The 21,932-nt window shown below is 43.9% G+C and overlaps 1 protein-coding gene across 1 annotated transcript in view; it reads left to right on the top strand.

Moving 5' to 3' along the window:
- Window positions 1–21,932, top strand: part of LOC129734868 (uncharacterized) — an 806,097-nt gene that overhangs the window by 750,071 nt on the left and 34,094 nt on the right. The gene's annotated exons all lie outside the window — the stretch shown is intronic.

The raw sequence follows: 21,932 nt of genomic DNA on the forward strand, positions 1-21,932 counted from the left end.
CAAAGACAGTGTATTTTGCTTTACTTCAGATAAGCTGAGAGCGATGTGTATTTTTGTCCAGCCAGCTGGACTATGTCTATGTGAACTTTTTCAGCTAGCCAGTTATCCACAGGGGGATATTTGGCATTATGGCATTTGTCTTCCCAAGTAACCATTTCGTGTGATGGAGCCCTGCTTCCCTGGAGATGGCTGAACACCTGCCTGCCCATGGGAAGTAGTAAATCAATTCCTCGTTTTCTTTTACTTGTGTGGGAGGCTTCTGCTTTACCTACTAAATTGTTCTTATCTCAACCCTTCAGTTTTACATTCCTTTCTGATTCTCCTCCCCAGTCCTCTGGATGAGGGGAGAGTGAGCGAGCAGATGCGTGGTGCTTGGTTGCTGGCTAGAATTAAATCACGACAGCCCTTTTTGGCACCCAACATGGGGTTCAGAGTGTTCAAGGTAACAGATTTGACTGAAATGTACTAGTTTGAATTTATAGCTGTTATAGCTGTTAAACTATTAAGGGGCAGGTTTCTGCGCTTGCCATGGGGCTTAGTTGCCTTACTGTGCATTAGAGTCTAGGGCTCGTTAGTGGCTGCTTCTTGCTTTCACTGCTTGCTGTACTGCTTATCATCTCACTGTGCTGTGCCTGGGAGCATTTTGATAACAGCAGTGGTGATGTGCCTGGGCTGGCAGGTGGCCAGGGCATGGCTGCTGTTTCTGTGCTGCTGTACTGGACAGGCTGGAACTCCAGTATGAGATTGAGTCAAAGGGACTGTGACCTGTGGATGAGTCCACGTGGGAGCAGGACACCCCAAAGCCCCCGTGGCCATGAATAAGCCCATGCCTGAGCAAGTGTATCTCAGAGTGTCTGTGACCATGGTTATGTCTGTGCTGCAGCAGGTATGCCTCTGAAGGGATTGTGGCCCAAGGACAGGTCCATGCTGGAGAAGGTACACCTCAAAGCATCTGTGTCTGTGGATAAGTCCATGCTGCAGTAGGTACACCTTGAAGCATCAGTGGCTGTGTGTGAGGTCATGCTGGAGCACCTCAAAGTGTGTGGCCATGGATAAGCCCATGACAGAGCAGGTACGCCCCTGGAGGGACTGCAGCCAGGGGTAAGGCCATGCTGGAGCTGATTCACTTCTGAAGGGACTGTGGCTGTGGGTAAGGCCATGCTGGAGCAGGTCTATGGTCACAGCCCCTGGATGGGGAGGTGAGTGAGCAGCTGCATGGTGCTTGGTTTCTGGCTGGGGTTAAACCACAACAGCAGGATTCAAAAGGCTTAGACTCTGTGACAGGTCAAAACTGCTGTAGTTACATAAGGCAGACAGATTTCCTTTTTTTAAGAGCAAAAGTATAGATGCACATTTCAGATACAGAGCTGACCACTAACTTATGACCACAATGAAGAATCTTCCCTGTGGTTACATTATTCCATGTTTGTCTACCCTGGGGTTTCTTGGACCTTTTCAGAGGCTTCTGGTGGAGTTGATCTCTGTCAAAAATACTCTACTGCACTGAGGCACCAGCCCACTCAGTATCATCATTTCTGTGTCTCAGATAAAGAACTGAAATTTATTTACTTTCCTTTACCCTTTATCTTTGTGTGTGAGAGAGAGAGGAACAAATAAAAGAGAGAAAAAAATCATTATCTTTTATGTTTTTACATTTCAAAACAGAACTGTTACAAGTGAAATATCTGTGATGGGAATCTTAATGGTGGCAGAGATCAAAAATAATCTTCCAGCAGTAGTATTTATGGTTCCAGTTTTAGTTTCAGTAGATAGGAAATTTGTTCCAGCATCATAAGCTTGCTTCCATTTATTGCCTGTTGCAAGCACTGGCACATACTTTTAGTGTGAATATTGTGGATACAGTCTGTGAATACATGTTGGTACTAGTTCCCTTGCAGCCACAGAAACACCTGCCTCCAAGTTAATTTATAATCTGCACCTATTTCCATGGACCACTTTAAAGTTTATTGAAAAAGGTCTTGACAAACCATATAGGAAAGATTCTGTTCATTCTCTTCCTCTTTCACACAACATAAGTTTTGCATTAATAAGTCACATTTTTATATCCAACTTTATAGATGGTTAATAATATGTAAAGATATTTAATATGCAAGATCATGGGTCAAATATTTCTCACTCTACTCATGTGAGTAGTCCCACAAACTTTATTTATACAACTAGTCTAAGGAAGAGAGTCATGCTTTACCTTCTCTAAAATTATTCTGCAGTATTATGAAGCAGCTCTCACCATTACTTATTCTCATTAACTCTGAAGCACAATGTATGTTCTGCTCTTGAGCTCTTCAGACTAAATCCTGTAAGATGGAGAGTTGTCCACATATAAAAAGAAATCTGATAATGCAATAGGATGCCCTGTTTTTTCTCATATGATTCAGTATAGTAAAATATCACATTCCCTTTATGTTTTCTGGGTTTAATGTATTCAATGTCATTCTACCTAGAAATTATTATGAAAATCCATTCAACCACTATTTCCTTAACAATGTTTTTTTTTCTTTTGTTTATAAATGACTGCAAGGAACAGGTCTGTAAATGAGTCATTTCTTTTGACACTAGTGTATCCAGATGGCATACTGTATCTTGGCCCTGAACTAGACCTAGGTAGTTTGCTTTTGTATAATTATCATGTAAGTAATCAGGAAGTGGAATCTCCTGGGATGTTTATAAATATCATGAAGAGTCATTATTAAAAGTACCAGGAGCAATCCTGTAAAAGATATGTCACATGGTCTGGAAAGCACAGAGGAGAAGTTCAGGTTGTACTAGTTTTTCTCCACTAACTTGCATAGGAAAAAAAGCATGCCATAAACTACAGAGCAACATAAACAACTCATTCTGATTCAAATCTGGATCCAAACTGGAAGTGCCTTGGATTTAGCATTTAGCATTGAGCCCATCTCAACACAGAACAGCAGAAAGTTTCCACAGCATTTGCCGTTTTATTGGAAAACAGCAGATGGTGCTTCCATAAGGCCCTTTACAAGTTCTGCTTAATGAAATATATAGGTGGCTAGATCATACTAAAATGTTAATTATCATGCCTGGCTATGTATTGCACCTGTAAGGTCTGCTCATTGACCAAATTTCTTGCATATTTTTAATTGATGACTTACCCATAAAATGGGTAACTGTCAGAAGCTTCACTGTTATGTCTCTACAGATGACATAGTAGGTACACAGTCTGTCATTCTACATCCCCCAAAGCTTGAACCAGTGATAAGAACAAACCGTATAGCTACTTTGCAAGATTTCCTTGAAACCTAAAAATACTAACTTACTTAAGTATCCTGGTTTCAGCTGGGATAGAGTTAATTTTCTTCTTAGTAGCTGGTGCAGTGCTGTGTTTTGGATATGGTGTGAGAACAATGTTGATAGGACACTGATGGTTTTAGTTGTTGCTGGGTGATGTTTATACTAAGTGAAGGACTTTTCAGTTCCTTGGGCCCTGCCAGCCAGAGGTCGGGGGGGGGGGGGGGGGGGGGGGGCACAGGAAACTGGGAGGGGACACAGCCAGGACAGGTGACCCAAACTAGCCAAAGAGGTATTCCATACCATATGACGTCATGCTGAGTATATAAACTGGGGGAAGAAGAAGGAGCGGAGTACATTTGGCATTATGGCATTTGTCTTCCCAAGTAACCGTTACATATGATGGAGCCCTGCTTTCCTGGGGATGGCTGAGCACCTGCCTGCCCATGGGAAGTGGTGAATGAATTCCTTGCTTTGCTTTGCTTGCAGCTTTTGCTTTACCTATTAAATTGTTCTTATCTGAACCCTTGAGTTCTACATTCCTTTCTGATTCTTCTCCCCATTCCTCTGGGTGAGGGGGAAGTGAGCGAGCAGCTTTGTGGTACTTAATTACCAGCTGGGGTTAAACCACAACATTAAGTTAGACTGCGGGACAAAGTCCTGTGCAATCCTGGAATAAGTATCCCACCTGAACAGGAAAAAGAGCTGTGGGAATCAAACAGCAGGCTTGGGACAGATAACAACTGGTGCTAGCACTGATGTGTTTAGGAGTAAAAGTATCAAAAGCAGAGGTGCAGCTGTTTGCACAGCCACCATCTATCTTGATTTCAGGGCCAGCAAGGGAAGTTACTCCATGCTTCCACTTACTTGGCTTGTACCCTCACCTACAGATACCTGTCCTTCTCCCTTTTCCTTCTGCCCCACAGTTGGCAGAGGGAAACAGTCACAAGGCAGAAGGCTTTTGTGTCCTCTTTCAGCATGTGCTACCAGAACTGTTAGGATGTGACAGAAGAGATCATATGCTGTAGAGGGACAGTATGTTCCTCCTCTCCCTAGAGGCAGGCTCCCTTTCCACCCCCAGTGCAGCACACAGGTGGGTCCTCCCTCATCTAGTTTATCAGACAGCCAATCCGAGCACTGGTGACTGCATTATCCCTGCAGCTACCTGGTGCATATTCTGTATTTGACAGCTGAGCTTCAAAATAGGCCAGGACCAAATATTTCATTCATAATTGCACTCATATTACAACATGCAGATATATTAGCATTACTGTAAATTTACAGTGACCTAGGACAAAACAAACTAAATTAGTTTCTCAGAATGACACATGAAAGACCAACTGCTATGTTCTAGCAAGTTCCATCTTTCTCCTTTGCAAATTAACCTTACCAGTACAATGTCAGTCCATTTATATCCAATATCTTATTCCTTAGCAGTGGATTCCTGAAGGTATTCTTGCAAAATGCTTAATAGCCTAAGGCCTGGGAGAAATAAAAACTGTTTCTTTTGTTCCCAGATATTTCTGATGGGATGAATAATCCCTTTAAATCTGACAGCAGCTAATATACCCAGTCAGTGGTAACTATTATTTCCTGAAAGCAACTGATCTGTGTACCTCAAATTTTGTCTTACCTTAGAGATACCTAGGGAAAGGAAGCCACTCCATGAACAAAATAAGATGTCATCATAGTTTGAAAAGGTTATCTGGTGAAAATCACGGAGAGTGGAGTCAAAGAAGTAGCTACTGACAAATTGAATTTAAAAGGAATCAGTTTCATGATCCTGAAGATGTCCTTCCACCCATCTCCCTAAAAAAACCTTAGAGTTTCCATTTTCCTTTCACCTTGGGATCTCTGCAGCTGGTTTTTATTTACTTACTTTACAAGAAATTCAGATTAATACAAGTTTGCTATTTTCTGTTTTCTCCACAGGAGAATGGCCACCAAAGCTCAGAAACCATCAGCAAAACAGTTGAGGCTTCATGAAGGAATCTAGAGCAATCATGTGTAATCCTTGTGACATGAATTAACTGTGCAGAGACAGGACATCCAAGAGGGCAGCACATCTTGTAGACCTTAGACCAGGGGTCCTCCAACTATGGCCCACGGGCCGGATACGGCCCCCCAGGGTCCTCAATCCGGCCCCTGGTATTTACAGAACTCCCCTGCTCCCCTGCCCCCCCCCCCCCGCCGGGGGTTGGGGGGGGAAACCAAGCAGCCGCAGATGACTGCCTGCCACTTCATCCGCAATGGCCCCTGGTTAAAAAGTTTGAGGACCCCTGCCTTAGACTGTGGGGTTCCCATGGACTTGGTGGGATCATTCCCCAAGGAACACAGTAGAAATGCCTCTCTGGACAGCTGGATGCTAAACATCTGTTTTTCATTATGGCCTTTCAGAGCATAGGAGCTTGGGTGCGATCAGAGTGGCCTTGGGGGGAGCATCCCTCGTGGCACGTTGTTTGAAAGACTGGAGACTTTTCCCACATGCGACTGAAATCCCATCCTGTTCCACTAGAGAGTTATGCCTAAAGGATAAGCCTAAGCAGCAGCAGTAACAGGCAGCCCAGCGTGCTCTGCCTCAATGTAGTGCTAATTTTCATTTTCCAAATACAGGGGTACGGCTTCTACTTTACACCACTAGTTTTTCTTGCAGGAGCAATTTATGAAGCATAAAAACTCCTAAATGTTGTCCTTTTCCCCAGCTGGTGTCTCTGAGCCTTCAAAGCTCCCCCTACAAACCTTTCTCAGTCTGATTTTACTGCCTATGGAACAAGAAAACTTATCTGATAATAAGACATTAAGACAAAATGCTAAATGCTATGTAAGCTCCGCCATACAAAAGAACTATTTTTTTAATTATAAAGCATGTTTACAGCATAAAAAAGGATTTTTTGCAGAAGAGTTTGGCTGAAATAACAAGCCATGAATAATAACCATGTAACTGAGAAAGTGATGGATCCTGGTCTAATAACAGGCATCAAATCTACTTGTATATCTTGTCTGAACAGGAATGCTCAAAAAAAAGAGAGATCAGATTTGAAGATAATCTTAATTCTGCCCCTAAAAGGATATTGCTGTAATTGAATCACACACATACTATCACTTTAAGCAAAATATTAAAATATTAAAGAAAAAAAGTAATAGCAAATAAACCCCTACTATCTACCTTCTCTCCCCACATCCAGACATACTTTTATCCATGACCATTCATCTTTGTGTCAAGTTGTTACATTTTTAACTTGGGACTGGAACCTGTCCAGGATTTGACCTCCCTTTTCCATGAAAAGAATATGATTTTGTTTTTGAGAAGCTCAAAGTAGATTTTTGGAGGTTTTCTCTTTTTTTAACTAAGATAAATAAAATCAACATGTTGCCTTTGGAGGTGTGGCAACCTGGTTCAGGAACGGCACGGCGACCAACCCCAGGCCGCTCGGGCCATCAGCTCACAGACACCAATGTGGTGGATGGCAAATGGCGTTTATTGATAAGTGGTGCGGCCTTATATAGCTTGGGTTTACAACGTCACTTCCGTCTGCTTACATCATAAGCTAAACACTATTGGCTATCCGGAGAGGGGCCCTATATTTCCGTACAGCGCGACATCTTCCGGCCGCCAAGCCCTAACTTGCCTACATTTCCCCTCTCCCTATGCTTAACTAAACAGGCTAAAATAGTAAAAAATTTTTTCTAAAAAAGAGTACAAATAACGATTTCGCGATAACAAATATAAGGCACACTGGGCAAGTGGTAATTGGTGGGTAACTGGGGGTAACGGAGTGTAACTTGGGATAACTGGGGGTAACTGGGGAAAAAACTGGGGGAAATACTGACCAAGTACATTTTTTAAAGCAGTTGTTGGTGTTCTACAAACATGATGTTGACCTTTTCTAGCTGGCTCTTGACAAAGGACACGAGCCTATTTAATATACAGGGTCCAAAGATCAATGTCATCATGATCATTGCGATTGGTCCTATCAAAGTGGATATCAGGGTGGTTAGCCACGGTGAATAGTTAAACCATGATTCAAACCACCCTTGTTGGGCTTCCCTGTCTCTTTTTCTTTGAGCCAATCTCTCTCTCAATTTGGTCATCGAGTCTCTAACCACTCCGGTGTGGTCAGCATAGAAGCAACATTCCTCTTTCAGGGCAGCACAAAGGCCTCCTTGTTGCATAAACAGGAGGTCTAATCCCCGTCTATTCTGCAAAACAACCTCTGAAAGCGAGGAGAGGGATTGCTCCAAAAAGGTCATGGATTTCTCGATTTTTTGTAGGTCTTCATCGATGGCGGCTTGTAGTTGAGACAGGCCTCGTTGCTGGGTCACCAGGGAGGTCACTCCCATGGCCGTGCCGCTGGTCCCAAACCAAGCAGCGTTGCTATCGTTACAGCTGTCAGTACTTCTCTTTTTTGAAGTCTGCTATTAGCTTCTCCCCAATAATGGTACATTTCTTCTTCTGGATGGTATAGGACTCTAGGAACAATCAGAATTTGTACACAAAAGTCAGCAGAGTCATCAAAAAGTTCAAGGGACACACAGGGGGTTACTCCCGATTGGTGGCAAATCCCCATTCCGGGATCGCCCATTTACGGGTTTTGTCAACAACAACGGTTTTTGCACAAACAGCACTATCCCAGCTTGCTAGGGTGGTATTACCAAAACACATGCCCAGGCCCCTGACTTGGTTCAAGGTGATTCCTTTCCGTGGTGTGTCCCACCTACACTGGGTTGGACTGCTGTCTGATGAATAGTCAAAAGAAGCATTGAGGGCAATGCCCTCATAGAAGGGAGGATACACGTCATAACATAACCAACAAGAACTCGTGAGATCCGGGTTTGACTGATTCAGTGACCGGAAGGTGGCATCTAACACGTTAAAAAATGGCTTGTCGGGCAAATGGTGAGAGTTCACGTTTGGTTGGCTTGAGGGAACTATTTGCTTGGTTGGTAAGGGATCAGTTGGAACGGGGGTGAAAGTCGGCAAGCTTTCTTTTCCTTGATGGTTATCGCTTTTGATTACGACATTGGGGCCAATCGCTGTACCACTTTTTACTTCCTGTTTTTTAATAAAAAACAGTCCCCCCCTATCTGCGCCAGGTAGTCAGTATCTAATGCCCCAAGTTTTGCCGATAGTCCATCCCAGGTCATTTTCATTGGTTACGTTTAAGAAAATATATTGGCAGTCACATATTTTATTGAACCCCCTGCCGTGGCATACTGGCCCTGCCAACCCGTCTACTGTCCAAGGGGTGCAGCCTGTTGGCCCCCAACTGGTCTTAAGAAACAGGTCTGATGTCGCTACCTTCCAGCCAGACGCGATGGTTTCACAGCCCCAGTAGGAACAGTAATACTGATAAGGGACGTTACAATAAGATTTGCCGGGGTTAGAGCTGGGACACATATAATACATTGCAGTATTCAAACAGGGGGTTGAGAGGATTAGGTCACAGAGGTATGCCTGAAAGCTAGGGGGCCCCGGGGTAACAATCTTTTGTAGTATCTTCTGATCCTCCCATCTTGCCAATATCCATTCCCATGGTTGATGTTCATATGAGCCATTAGATGGTGTTATGAACCCCAAAATTAAAATCACACAAAAACATCGCAGCCCATCCTGTGGGGGCTATTTCACCGTTGTCTGGACTCTGCCAGTGCGGAGCTCCCAGATGCGGACAGGATGCTTGCCGAATTGTCGTCCTCTCTTGCTGCCAGGGCGTACGGGTTATGGGGGTGTCCGATGATCCGGTCCTGTGGATAAAAACTCACAGTGTACATTAGCTTTATTCTGGAGGTCCGGTTTAATGGACTTAAGCGGACACCACTTAACTTTACCATCCCTTTTGACAGCGGCATACCCTCGCCCTGTAAGGACTAGCCTCCACCCTTGTTCCCATTCTCCCAGCTCATTTCTGATTATGACCAACGGGCCTTCTTCTAGCGCCTGAGTCGCCCAATGTTTTTGTGTGGGGCTATTCACCTTCTCCCCCCTGGGGAATTGATTTAGTGCTAAAAGAGTGGTCGCTAGTAGGCGTGCTTGGTCTCACGGGGGTATGGCGTTGGTAAAACCTTCTGGTTTTGCTAATACCTCCAATTTAGATTTCAGAGTTTGATTCGCTCGTTCGACTATAGCTTGTCCTGTGCTATTATACGGAATGCCGTGTGTTAGGGTGATACCCCATTTCAAAGCAAATGCCTGGACTGATCTAGAGACGAAGTTCGGACCGTTGTCTGTTTTGATCTGATTAGGGATGCCAAGCCACGCCATGACCGTCAACCAATGTTGGATGGTCGCTTTGGAGCCGGTCCTAAGGTGTTGTGTGGCTACGATCATTCCACTATATGTGTCTATGGTTACCGCTAGACGCTCGAGGTTTCAGCAACTGACAGAGCGTAAAATCCGTCTGCCACACCTCGGAGGCCTTAAGACCTCTGGGGTTGACTCCACTGGACCATAGTGGTGTTTTCTGACAGTGGGGACACGTGGCTACTATGTGTTTCGCGTCAATGACTGAGATCCCGCATTTCTTCACTAGGGCTTTAGCTCTGATGTGGAGAGACTCGTGTAGCTGACGGGCATCTCTTAGTGTCCACAACCCTTTTGCAGCGGCGTCTGCTTTGTCATTACCGATTTGGAAAAACCCTTTGATCGGGTTGTGGCTGTTGATGTGGATGACCGATATAGTGCCCTTTCGGGAAAAAAGTGCTTCTTCCAGCATTAGAGCTACTGTGGATGTTGACACGCCGGGCCCCGACATGGCTAAGCAAAGCTTGGCCACGAACATCGAATCAGTCACTATGTTGAGGTGTTCCATTGGGAACAGTCCACACGCTAGTACTACGGCCGTCGCTTCTAACTGCTGGACTGAAAGCGCACAATCAGTCATTTTAATGCAGTGCCATTCTCCTCCCGATTGCCATACCGCTGCTGCGGTTGAGGTCACTGAGGATGCATCTGTGAAGACCGTTGGTCCCTGTTGGGGCCGGTCCATGATCTTCCGTGGGAGGTCGATGTCGACAATTGCTAGCATTTGAGTCCACGGGGGCTTTGTAGCGTACCAGACTTCTCCACCGAATCCGACAAGGACTATGGCCAGATAATCTGACATCGCCACTGATTGCGCTGGGAGCTGTTTGCGGAAGGGTAGGTATATCCTGGCAGGTTCAATGCCTGGGTGTCTTAAGGCGAGTTTTCTGCCTTTCATGATGAGATTACCAAGGCACTCGACTCCTGGAGAGAATGCACGTGACTGTTTTCCCAGTACTATCCACTGTATTGGTTGAGCTTTTTCAGGGGGGCCCTGTGCTAGTGCCCCTACTCCCCCCCCTTCCGTGAAGTGTACATATAGATCAAGTGGTACATCTGGGTTCCACCTGGCAAGTGTGCTTGATGATACCTGTTGCTCGATAAAGTCGAGAGAGTTCATTGCTTCTGTCGTCAGAGTTTTCTGCTCCCATGGGTTCTTTCCTTTTAAAAGATTGTACAGGGGGCCATGGTTTAGGGAGGGATCAAGACAATGTTGCGGAGCCATTGCAAGGACCCCACTAACTGCTGTATATCATGGAGCGTTTTGATGTGCCGACGGATTTTTATTTGGGGGGGGGGGTTAAGTAAGGACTTGTGATCCCCACTCCCAAAAAACTCACACATGGTCCTCTTAATTTTCGTGCTCGCGATTTCGAACCCGTTTGTTTTTAGAATTTCTGAGACCGTTGACACTAGCTGGTCCACCTGACTTCCTGACGGCGCAGCGATTAAGATGTCGTCCATGTATTGAATGATGGTCGCGGTCGGATCATTGCGCCGGACCGGTGCCAGCGCCCGATCTACCGCAATCTGGCAGATAGTAGGCGAGTTGTTCATTCCTTGAGGCAGCACCTTCCACTGGAAGCGTAAGTTGGGGCGTTGACTGTTCGGAAACACAACAGAAAAAGCAAACCACTCCTTGTCTTCCTCACGCAGAGGTACTGAGAAAAAGCAGTCCTTAATATCAAGGACAGCACAAGGTTGTCCTTCTGGTATCATAGAGTTCATGGGCAACAACGTTTGAACAGGACCCATTGGTTGGATTCTCTTGTTTACTTCATGCAGGTCATGGAGGAGGCGAAACCCCTCGCCGGTTTGTTTGGGTATTACAAAAACTGGGGTGTTCCATGGGCTAGTGGAAGGCTCTATATAACCTCGTTGTAGTTCGCGGTCAACTAACTCAAGAAGGGCATCCATTCGAGGCTTTGACAGGGGCCACTGCTCGACCCACACTGAGTCGGATGATTTCCACGTCAGTCTAATCGACGGAAGTGGGTGTATGGCAGTGGCCCTTACTGTAAATTTGTCACCCTGGCTTTTAATAGGGCTAGAGCATCCCTTCCCAACAGGGGTGGGACTCCTGACATAACATATGGGAAGAGGGTAATAGTCTTCTCCGGTCCTTTTTCAGTGTGAAGCATGATTGCTATCAATTGAGCGCTCTTCCAAGCTCGGGTTAATGCCCTGACTCCGCCTACCATGAGGGCGTCTTCCAATTTCCAACACGGGGGCCAGCTCGTTTCAGGGATAACTGTAACATCTGCTCCGGTATCGATCAAGAAGGGGACACTAATGGTGGTGCCGTTTGAGGTATTATAGAGGGAACAGATCCCCCACACCACTGGCGGGTTATCACACTTTACTGCCAGGGCCACCCTGGGGTCTCGCCCCCAAGGGGTGGTCCTTGCTGTCCCTGAGGTAAGGACAGGTTCGGCTGGACCGTTGATTGAGCCATAAAGTTGGTCGCTTCTCGAGGGGGCAGCGGGTTCGGGAGCGCCTCGCCACATACGGGGTTGGCATAGTTGGGCTGCCTCATATCCCAAGTGGGAGAGGGCTGTGCGCGGCCCGGGCGCCCTCTCCCCCTTCCGTTTCCCTACGTTTTAGATCTGCAGACCTTGGAGAAATGCCCTTTCTTTCCACAGGCCCAACACGGTCCTCTGGGTCGATTTCTTGGGGGGAGTGGGCAGTTTGCCACAACGTGGCCGGCCTGGCCACATTTAAAACATGTCATCATGTTAGCTATTGCAGTGCGAACAGCCACCTGGATTGGGGCTAGATGTTCTTCATTCGCGACATGCTTAATCATACTCGCGATGCTTGACTCTGCTGGCAGTGATAGCAGGATTTCTTTGGGTGCCAAATTACACTGATGATGTAAGCATTCTGCTACAACCGGGCCTTTTGCTTCCGCGGGCAGGGTCGAAGAATCGACCGCTGCCTGGAGTCGATCCACAAATTGTGTAAAGCTCTCACTTTCACTTTGCTTTATTGTGGACCATGGCGATGGTTTGATGACAACTCTAGAGGCTGTGCGAATAGCTTCTCTGGCCGCACGAGTAGTTGCCATAACTTCATGGGCCCGCAGGCCCTGGGCTTGCGCTTGGGGGGTAATCATTGTTGGGTCTGTACCCATTAGCCGCTGTAGGCTGGAGCCGTGTAGTGGATGATCCGCCCCAGTTACTTGGGCCAGTTGCCTCGCACAGTTGTCCTCCCATTCTTGTTTAAAAACAATCATCCCTGCCCCGTCAAAGATCAGTCTACAAGTTTGTTTTATATCGAACAGGAGCATATCGTCTCCCCCGAAGATACCATCTATGAGGGTGGAGACCATGGCAGAATTAAGTCCTTTATCCACAATTGCTTTAACAATCACTTGTACATCCTTAGGGTTTATTGGCGAGTGGACCCTCTGTCCCCCGTCCGTCACCCGGACCGGGAACGCTAGCGCGGCCGATGGGGCCCAGTCGGCACACACGATCTTTATTTTCCTCCAATCCGTGAGAGGGATTCCTTCCCTTCTCGGTTTCTCTTTAATTTGGATGGGGATATTTCTGTTCTTGGCTCTGTTTGCCTTCACTTCCTCCTCTTCTAAGTTTGAATCAGTTGCAAGCCACTCGTCCCAGCTGGTGTCTGATCCGGAGTCGGAACTCGACTGACTGGTCACTTCCGGCTTCCAGTACCTTTTTGTCGGGCTCCGGCCCCGCCCACTCCCCTTGCGGGCGGGCTGTTCCCTCCCTCTTGGCTCGCCCTGCCTTCCGCTTGGCGGGCTGTTTGCCCTATAAGGGCAATTATTGAAACGGGCGTTCTGATTGGTTCTCCGCCCCTCGCTCATGATCTTTTCCCTTTTTTGGTTGTCCCAATCGCTCTTTTCCTTCTCATTCTCCTCCCCCTCCCGTTCGCATGCGCTTGTTAGTTCTAACACTTCCTCCTTTTCCCCGCCTAGGGCATCCTCGCCCCGACCTTCCGCTCTCCGCTCAGCGCCATCTTGGGACGCGTATGGCGGTGGTTTGGCCCAGTCTTTTCCAGACTCTGATTTTCCCGCGGCGCCCCTGGCCTCCTCAACCAACCCACCCCAGAAGGATTTTGCTCGTTTCTGTCCCTCCGTAAGCGGGACGGGGTTCAGGGATTGAGGGGACTTATCGCCCTCTCTCAGATCTTTAGGCTCAGCGGAACTGTCATCGTCCGGGGGGTGCAAAGTCTGTGTGGCTGCCCCGACTCCTACTTTTGGGGTGACCAACAAACAGTCCTTTGCCGCCATCCAGGTCTCCTGCTCTTGTAGAGCCTTCTGCAGGGCCTGTACAACTTTCCCCCACGACTTAAGGTTTTTCCCACAATCCGAGGACATCGTCTCCTCGGCTAACGCTTTAGTACACTTATCCCACACTTCAGGGTGGAGAATATCCACCGGCTGGTCAATGACCCCAATTTCTAAAAGCCTCACAACGGCGAGAGTAAAATCTTTGGGTTTACAATCAATACCCCATTGCTTACGTAATTGTGATACGACCTTCACAAGGGCTTCCATCCTCCTTGTTGGTCCGGGAGCATCCTCCCCGCCGGGCTGGTCCAGCCGCTCCGGCCGCCTATTCACCCGATTCCAGGTGAGTAATTCCCAGGTTTCGGCACCACTTGTTGCCTTCGGAGGCGTGGCGACCTGGTTCAGGAACAGCACGGCGACCAACCCCAGGCCGCTCGGGCCATCAGCTCACAGACACCAATGTGGTGGATGGCAAATGGTGTTTATTGATAAGTGGCGCGGCCTTATATAGCTTGGGTTTATAACGTCACTTCCATCTGCTTACGTCATAAGCTAAACGCTATTGGCTATCCGGAGAGGGGCCCTATATTTCCGTACAGCGCGACATCTTCCGGCCGCCAAGCCCTAACTACCTACATCAACACCCTCATACTGCAATCTTATTAGAATATCCGAGAAAAAGACAATTCTCCTGCTGGAGAATAACAATGTTGAGCATGTGCTGACAAAGTTTTTAGGAGGCTTAAAGAAGATCTTAAAAATTATGTGCATCTTTAAACAAAGCAGGGTAAAAATACTACTTTGTTTTCATTTTTAAGTGGTTCCAGACATTACAAGTTACATTGTTGATATACTGTTGTTATTCTCAAGTCAGTTACTTCACTTGCAGTATTGAATTTGGGGATATTGCAGTGGGAGCCAAATAACAGAATCTGTTGCTCAATTGTCTCTCTTATTGTCTAGATTTGTTATGCCTTCATCTTTGAGATACTTCAGAACTAATTATTTTAAGGATCTGTGTTTTACTAGGAACAGGTTATTAAAGCTTGCTTAAAAATTTTGTGGATAAAGCATTCACTTGGCTGTAGATGCACTTTCTTTCCACCAAATGGATGTCAAATCAGTTTTGACTTAGGCCTTCCCAGGAATGTTTTCCTTTATTCTGTTTTCCTTTGTTTTACCAATAGGTGAGCAAGTTACACAGACATCAAAGACATTTAAGAACAGAGCTAATGGAATTCATCCTTACTCCTCAAGAGGTCTCTCTTATCTTATGAATTCTTTATAGATATAAGTCAGTTTGGAGTAGTTCACATTATTTTAAATCAATATATTGTCAGATTTTCAAGTTCTTCCTCAAAACCTCCTTTACTATCTGTTTACTGTTAAAATCTCTTTTAAATATTTTTTTTTTCCCTACTGTGAATACCAATGGAAAGCTAATAGCACAAGTTTGTTCTGATTCTCTACTTTACAGTCCTCTCTGGATGTTCTAATTATTCTGTTATTTACATCTACACTCTCCTTTCCCTTCCCTCTCCCCTGCCCCTCCACCAAAAGCTCTTGAATTTCTGTAAATTAATATGAAGAAGTGTCTTTCTCTGACAAACATATTTCCATATAGACCACTTTTGCCATTATGCTTTCACATCTTTCAAGATCAGCACAGCCCTATAACTTGCAGGCGTAAATTTCCTAGTTGGAAATTCTAGTGTTTTTATCAAGGACATACGAAGAGGCTCCCCCGTGGAGAGTCGGCCAAGTCATGACAATCACACCAATACGGCTACATGCCGTGCTCACTTTATTAAACAAACAGGTCATATTTATAACTTAAACCAACTGCTCACACTACTCTACACACAGGTGGTTGGATAAAAATTTCTGATCACGCAGGCGTCCGTGTTGCTGATCGGTGAGCATGCTGCAGGCGCCTGATCAGAGTGTGCCGATGAGAGTGTGCTGATTTCGAGGTTGTCAGAACTTGCTCTGCACCTGGCTTCTTGTTTGTGCATAGCTTGTTTTCTTTCTCCCACTGCTTGTTCCCAGGACAATTTAAAGTTGCTCTGCAGCTTCAACTAACAGGCCTGGGTTGTCCAACCTGGACAATGGTAATATATGTCCTCGGTCCTTTAAAAATCCCTCTACAGACATATTTTATGTTCTTCTTAAAATGCTAGCTACTGGAATCCAGACCACGTATAAGAATCTCAGCTTTCACTTTTAAAAAACAAAATGTCATTGTTTTGCAGAGAGACCTGAAAACATGATTGCCATCTCAGAAACTAGAAAGTAGGAAAGAAAGAGAACTCAATTAAAAACTACTTATTTAAGCTCAGTTGTTTGAGTCAAACCTCACAATTTGCACACATTCAGGACACTTGACCTTGGAAATACTGCAGTTCACTGAGGCAAGCAGCCATTAAAAGCAAAGACTTATGAGAATCTCTGGTGAGAGGAGTGAGACCTAAGGCACCCTCTAGTTAACCATTACTGCTATCGCTATAGAGTAACAGGGGCCTGCCAAGACTCTCAGATTTGCTGATTTTGCTCATACATAGTGGACAGCACTATTACAGCATTCAGTTTAGGAGTTTGAAAGATCAGGTTTGGACTATACTGTGTCTCTTCCCATTTGCAGAGATGGCTTCCTTTATACACAAAGCTGTCTTATCACAGCTGGAAAGGAGACTATACCACCTTCTCACCATCACCACCACAAAATTTCATCTTCCTTTTGACTCCTATGAAAGATGCTCAAAAAGTTCAATGAGCTCAGCAGGATATGGCCAATGAGTGTGATGAGAGACTAGAAACAGATCAAGTTTAGACTTGGAAACAGGGACTTTCAAGTTTGTGTAATTAAGTTGTAACTATGAGGCTAGAATACATGGACCCTGGGCCACACCACTGTTACCTTCTACTTCCTTCCCATAATGGAAGAAAGTGGCACAAACTTGATGAGTGAACCTCATGTAATTCTTTTGGGTCTGCAAGGTTATTTAAGCACTTGCATGCAAGCCTTTTTCAAAAGTGATTCAATAGTAAATGTAATAGATATAGATAAAAGACAGCCACCTAACATAGACCAAATCCTGAATGTCAGGATTTTATGATGCATTCACAGAACAATTTTAATAATCAACTTTTCTTTATTATTTCACATTTTAACGCATGGGGACAATCCAAGGCTTTTTGTATGTGTAAAGGAGATAAAATAACATAGCAGCAAGAAAGAATGGCCAGTGGAGACAGATTTAGTTGGGATTTGGGGTTTCTTCCTGCTGTTCTGCAGCCTATCCATATGTCTTTGGGCACATCACTATGTGCTTGTTTCAGTTCCTAAACAAAGACATTTAATACCATTTGTAACAATCTGGTATACCCAGGTTATTCATACAAGGCTAGCAGATGTGATGCCACACCTGTGCAAGACACACACACTTCTGGAGCAGCAGCTGGAGTCACATTAAGATAGGCATATTGTGTGGGAAAATGTCTAAAGCCTTTTTCCTGCCTCTACCTCAGCCTCTCTCATCTGAGAATCAGATCATCTCCATGCTTACTCTTCCTCTTCTCACAGTGGTCCTGTACAATGAAATCATTAGGGATTAACAGGTTCTCAGAGCTGGAGGCCCCACAGGTATCAGCCATGCTCTGATGACTGGAGGAAACCAAGAACTTGGTTGATCCTTAGAAGAGGTGAGGGCCAGGGCAGAGACAAGAAAGCAGAAGCTCGAACCCATGCGTTCTATACTGTCCTGCAAACTCGTGACTGAACTGGCTGCCCTGTGCACAGAAGATGCACTATCTACTCTTTTTCCAGACATCCAAGGAGGAAGAGAACTTACCATACCCTAAGGACTGGCAGTCTAGATATCAATCCTATTCAGGACTTCTGGTTCCTCAAGTCACTTCTTGATCAAGTGTAGAAGAAAGCATATGTGAACTAACCAAGTTAGCGGACAGAACAGAAACCACAAGGCTCTTCCTAGACCCCCTTCTTGGGAGAATATTAAGAAGACATAAGCCAGTTTTTGTGCTACCAAAGGGAGACAACTCTCACAGCACATACTGTGAAGCCAACAAACTCTCAGCAGTCCATGCATGGCCTCCACTTAAAAAAAAATGTATGCAATAGGTCCCAAAAGAAAGCATAAATGACCCTGGGCTCTTCTTCCTTCCCATACTATTAGCTAATATTTGTAGTCATATTTATTCCATAAAAGCCTGACTTCAAAATAAGACTTTAGGAGGTCCACTGATACCACTATTTTGCACTGCACTAAGAGAAGTCTACAGAGTTACTTGCAGTGCTGTTTACTTAATACTTAGCATAATAACTTTAGTTTTTACTAAAAATTCTTTTTGGAAATTGACTATTGTTTATGTGATAGCAGAAATGTCCTTTTTAATGGACTAAAAAGAAAATTTTGATGACCTCTGAATTTTTCATACATCTGATGCTGTAGCAGATCTTGAAATAAAAATGTTTTAGCACTAAGTGCTTTTTATAAATATATTTTATTACAAAAGAAAAATTTGAAAGAATCAGGATAATAATGAGATACTCCTTTTTTGCTCATAAAAATAAAGCAGCTCATCACAACTGGGAAAAAAGCTTTTCTTTGCTTCCATCATAGCTATGACCTTAACTTCTCCAAAATGTTTTGTCACAATTAGTCTGGTTTAGATCATTATTTTTTTCTGGGGGCTCTAATTCATTTCTTTCCTCACATGCTATATATTCACCAATATGTGCAACACTACTAGAAGATGACATTTGGAGTTTATCACATATGCTGTGTAGGATAATTTTGATAATGTCCCAGTAAGCTGATACTGACTAAACAGCAATCTAAAATCCATTTGGTTCCATTAATATCTAAAAGTAAACAATTACAACTGATCTGCTTCCTTGATGGGCAATAAAGTAAATACAAACCTCACAATAAGAAGTTAATGATCTGTTCCTAACAAGGCTGTAACTTTGACATACTCAAGCACCTACTTTGTCTAGAAACAAGATCCATTATGTCACCAGATACATGCACTGAGCTGGAATTTGTCCATTTGTTACCCTTTTTGCCATGCTATGTTGAGCTTGTCACAGTTGGCTATGGGTATCACTCTTAACATTGATTTTTATTCAATTTAAGCTCCAGTCCAGGATCTACAGTCAAATTAAGCCTTTTTTGAATTAGAAAATTATGTGACTCCACATATCCAATGATTCAGATATGCTCTCTGCATTAACTTTAATAGAATCAAACAAGAAGAAAAATAAAGTAATAGAAAAAATTAATTGATTTTTTTGCAGTAGTTATTTACAGACTACATCCGTCCTCTCTTTAATCTTGGGTTTAGTCTCCAATCCTGTTCTAGCTGCAACTGATTGCCAACTGACACCTTTTGAAGTCTGCCACACAAAATATTCCAGACCTTAAAAGTACAATAACTACACATAACCCCACCATTCCTAAAGCACCATGCTCTTCATCTATAATTTTAATTTAAAAATATGAAATTATATCACCAAGTGTGACATAGCTTCGCTTGGCAGAGTTGTGGAAGTAGAAAAAGCTATTTGCCAGTCAGGGAGCTGGGAAGAGCCATTCTGCACTTAGCACGTGACTTAAGACAGCCAAAGGTTAGCTTAATGCTGCCCAAGCTGAAATGGCCTTCCAGGGGCTGTTCTATCTGACAACTTTGCTCTTTCCATGCTCCCTCCTGCTATACCACTTCTTAAGCCTTCACATGGAAATGGGTTGTCTGGAGCTGGTGGTGCTGCCTTTCTGGCATTTAGACATTCCTTTTAAACAGTAGCATGCTAAATAGATGTTTTGAGCAGGTTTTCAGCAATAAACACATTTTTTTTTCAGTTTTCAAAATTTCATTTAGAATAAATGTCAGAGTTCCTGCTGCTATTGACAACATTGCAGTCCCAATAGGGGGAGAGTCTTTTTTCTGCCCTAGAAATTCCATGGTCTGGCTGTGTTTCTAGTTGTTTTCTGTTTGCTGAAATTATACATAAAAGTATCTGATCAATAGATCAGATCGGTAAAGCAATAGATCAGTATACTTCTTTATCATTTTTTATTTAACTTCCTCAGATAATGGTTTTAATGTTTTCATTACAATTTTTTCCACTACTATTTTCCACTGGAATTTTTTACCTTTGTCCAGGTTTTAAATAACCTGGAAAGCTTTTGTTTATCAACCTGCTTTTATTCCACTAGGTGCATTAAAATTCGTCTTACCACATCACATCCTGTTTGCAATGGACACTAAATAATAAGGCCTGCTGCACTTCCTCAGTGCTGGTTCTTGGTATTGCCAACACAAGAGAAGAAAATGTCTTTGGACTGTCAAAGACGGCTTGTTAGGTAAAGTATCCACCAAACTGCAGAGCGATACACAATTCTGTTATTACTCCCAGAATCACCAATAAAAGGTAGGAAAGGGGTCAATTTGACTCATACCACATATATGTTGATTTTATCTGATCTAAATTGTGAAGACCACCTGTCTACATGCCGTTTCTATGGTCTGAACAAAGCCACAAGCACACAGAGTTGCTAAACCTCCATGGGCTACCAGAAACTTTCCATGTTTAAGATCAGAGTACTCACAGTCACGCTGTCCTCCTGTTCTTCCCATGAACCACAATGAATCAGGCTAAACGTTGAGGGTGCCCTCCAGACAGTCTGAGCATCTATCATAGGGTGGATTATTAAAACTGCAAATTGCTCGCCTACAAGAGGACTGCTTGACCATGCTCAATTCCTTCCATCCACCGAACCACAGGGAGAAGTTTCAAATAGTGTACCTGTTTCCAGCTGTTTTGGTCAAAGGTGATGACAGGTTTTCAGATGTAACTTGCCAAATATCTACTGATGATCAAACTCACATTCCCTTTGCAATTTTTTCCAGTGGTATTTAGTAGGTAAAAACCCTACTACCTCTTGATTCAATCCATTGTCCACTACCTGAAAATAAACATCAACTTTTAGGTCAACTTAAAAAAACCCCACAAAACTATTCAATATACTTGTATTCATCTAGTAAGCACAACACTTACCAATAGCATACAATATAAGTTCTATGTTTAACAGTTTCACTTATGTGTAGGAATAATTTCAGTGTAATAGCACACATATACACTACCTGAAGAACATAATATTAGAATCCAGTTAATACATTTTGGAGCTTAGTTTTATCAGGAATTGGTTTTGCTTGTTTTTCATTAAAAATTCTTGGCCAAATCAAGAAATGAACCTTTTTAATCCAAGATTTTATGCTACTCTATGCTGAGAAACAGCACGTGAAATTTCTAAAACAGAAAAGGCTGTTGAAGGCTTGAATTGCCCTATACGGGGGGGGGGGGGGGGGGGGGGGGGGGGGAAGCAAGCTTATAAAATAGAACAATGCAGTGGTGCTCAGAAAAATCCTTAAATCTGATACCTAAGATGTGAAAGAGAGGAACCTCTGTAAAAGTGCGGTTTTCCAGAAACAGGCCCTTCTTTTTGTGATAATCAGGACAATTAGGTGAGCATAAAGGAAGCTCACAATTTTTCTCTACTACCAGAAGAGGACATTCTACCTTTGAGTACTTGCTCTGTGGGAGAAGCCAGTTGTATGAGAAACCACATTGGATGATACATGCAATATTCCCCATATGTATGTTAATAGCACATGTCACACAAAGTTACACTTGGGGATTATTTTTCCTCCTGCTCAGTATTTTGCTGCAATTTTCCTCAGAGACCAGTCACTTAATATTTTGGATTATGGAGCCTGTTGTAGCTAGAGCTATATTAGAGAGAGGACAAAGATGCACATTTTACATACATTGAGAGCTAAATCTGAACTTTTCTGAAAGTTTGAGATGTTAGTATATATGGTTTTTTTTAAAAGGTTTTAATATTCCAAGATCAGGGCCACCTGCTAACATTGAATTCACATCCAAAAACATATTAAAATGCATATACTTCTTGGCAGAAAGAAGTTTTAAAACCTGTGAGGCTGAGAACACTTTTTGTGTTCTGCCTAACAATCAGTTACAGATCAAGTCTATTGTTTTTGAGGTAATTTAAATGTGAT

The sequence above is a fragment of the Falco cherrug genome (assembly GCF_023634085.1).
Source record: "Falco cherrug isolate bFalChe1 chromosome W unlocalized genomic scaffold, bFalChe1.pri SUPER_W_unloc_1, whole genome shotgun sequence".
NCBI lineage: Eukaryota > Metazoa > Chordata > Aves > Falconiformes > Falconidae > Falco > Falco cherrug.